We start from the raw sequence: 2,516 nt of genomic DNA, 5'->3' as shown, positions 1-2,516 counted from the left end.
GTCGAATTGTAATCCCCATGTGTCCGGGAGGGACCTGGTGAGAAGTGATTGGATCATGGGGCAGATTTCCCACTTGCTGTTCTCATGATAGTAAGTGATTCTCATGAGATCTGATGGTTTAAAAGTGTGTGGCACTTCTCCCTTCACTCTCTCTCTCTCCTGCTGCCATAAGAAGAAGGTACTTGTTTCCCCTTTGCCTTCTGCTGTGATTGTAAGTTTCCTGTGGCCTGCCATCATACTTCCTGTTAAGCCTGTGGAATTGTGAGTCAATTAAACTTCTTTTCTTCATAAATTACCCAGTCTCAGGTAGTTCTTTATAGCAGTGTAAGAACAAACTAATACCAAAAGTTGGTCCCAGGGAAGTGGGGCATTGCTAAAGAGATACCAGAAAATACAGAAGTAACTTTGGAACTGCATAATGGGCAGAGCTTGGAACAGTTTGGAGGGCTCAGAAGAAGATAGGAATATGTGGGAAAGTTTGGAACTTCATAGAGACTTGTTGAATGGTTGTGACCAAAATGCTGATAGCCACATAGACAATGAAGTCCAGGCTGAGATGGTCTCAGATAGAGATGAGGAACTTATTGGGAACTGGAGTAAAGGTCACTCTTGCTATGCTAAAAAGCATAAAAAGCAGCATTGTGCCCCTGCTAAAGGGATCTGTGGACTTTGAACTGGAGAAAGATGATTTAGGGTATCTGAAGGAAGAAATTTCTAAGCAGCAAAGCATTAAAGATGTGGCCTGGCTGCTCCTAAAACCTATGCTCATTTGCATAAAGAATGAGATGGTCTAAAATTGGAACCAACAAAAAAAGAAGAAAAAACCAGAGATGTTTAACTTTTCAGCCATTCACTTAATTTATGATCCCCAAGATTTTGCAGAAAAACTACTAAAGCAGCTTGAGTGAAGTAAGGAGAAGTTTGAAGTGAAGATGATGCTCAGGAACCTCATCTCCAGATTGGTGGGAATTCATGAGCTCTTCCTCTTCATTTTCTATCCTTTTTTCAAAGGTTTCTGCAGCCCCACCAAAGAGAAGTAACAAAGATCCTCTGTTTGCTGCACAAGCATTTCATCACCTAGTACCCCCAGAGATTATTCAATCATTGCTTATGACTGTGGCAAACAATTTTGTTACCGACAAGAACTCTGGAGAAGTCATGACAGTAGGAATCAATGCTATAAAAGAGATAACAGCTCGATGTTCTCTGGCCATGTGACTGAAGAACTTCTCCAAGACCTGGCTCAGTATAAAACACACAAGGATAAGAACGTAATGACGTCTGCTAGAACTTTGATTCAGCTCTTCCGAACACTGAATCCTCAGATGCTGCAGAAGAAATTCTGGGGTAAGCCTGCAAAGGCCTCCCTAGAAGCAAGAGTACAAGAATATGGAGAATTAGATGCTAAAGATTACATTCCAGGAGCAGAAGTTCTGGAAGGTGAGAAAGAAGAGGATGCTGAAAATGATGAAGATGGATGGGAAAATACCAGTCTCAGTGAGGAGGAGGATGCTGATGGTGAATGGATTGATGTGCAACATTCTTCCGATGAAGAACAGCAAGAAATCTCCAAGAAGCTGAACAAGATGCCCATGGAGGAGCAGAAAGCCAAAGCTGCAGCCATCGGCACCAGCCAAGTTTTAACTCAGGAAGACTTCCAGGAAATCCGCATGGCCCAACTGAGAAAAGAACTTGATGCTGCCCCTGGGAAATCCCAGAAGAGGAAATACATTGAAATAGACAGTGATGAAGAGCCCAAGGGTGAATTACTTTCTCTTCGGGACATTGAAAGCCTTCATTAAAAGCCAAAGTCTGACAAAGAGACAAGACTAGCAACTGCAATGGCTAGAAAGACAGACCGAAAAGAATTTGTGAGGAAGAAAACCAAAATGAATCCATTTTCCAGTTCAACAAAGAAAGAGAAGGAGAAACAGAAGAACTTTATCATGATGCAGTATAGCCAGAATGTCTGGTGAAAAAATAAGCGTTCCTTCCGAGAAAAACAGTTGGCACTACGAGATGCAATTTTGAAAAAGAGAAAAAGAATGAAGTAACTTCCCAGCAAGTTTTCCATTCCAAGAAGAATGCTAAGTTTGTGTCACTACTCTGAAAATTGGTAAATCAAGCATGTCTGTTTACATTAAAAAGTCCAGAAGCACTGTATTGTGAAAACTGCTGAAAATGTGGCAGCAATTTGGTGTTTTTATTTTGGAGATGGCTAATGGTGGGAATGTTAATGTAAACAGTGGTTGTAGTGTAAAATCATTTCATTTATCATTCATGCAAAAAAAAAGTATTGAATGCCTATTAACTGTCACTATAGATATGAAATGAATGATCTGTAACCCCTTCACTCAAGGCATTGACAGCTTAGCTGTGGGGGTGGACACACATATGTTTATTTACAGCACAGTGTACATAGTTCTCAGTAGAGGTAGCTCCATATTTCTATGAGGTCACTCAGGCCTTTTGAACTAACTCTGTGGGGATAGGAGTTATATATTCTTATAAAACAA

At 40.7% G+C, this 2,516-nt stretch overlaps 1 pseudogene; it reads left to right on the top strand.

Annotated features, from left to right (window-relative positions):
- Window positions 1-810: 810 nt before the first annotated feature.
- Window positions 811-2,182, top strand: LOC129474571 (protein SDA1 homolog; annotated as a pseudogene).
- Window positions 2,183-2,516: the final 334 nt, after the last annotated feature.

This window comes from Symphalangus syndactylus, chromosome 24, assembly GCF_028878055.3.
Source record: "Symphalangus syndactylus isolate Jambi chromosome 24, NHGRI_mSymSyn1-v2.1_pri, whole genome shotgun sequence".
NCBI lineage: Eukaryota > Metazoa > Chordata > Mammalia > Primates > Hylobatidae > Symphalangus > Symphalangus syndactylus.
This window is presented reverse-complemented; position numbering and strand designations above follow the sequence as displayed.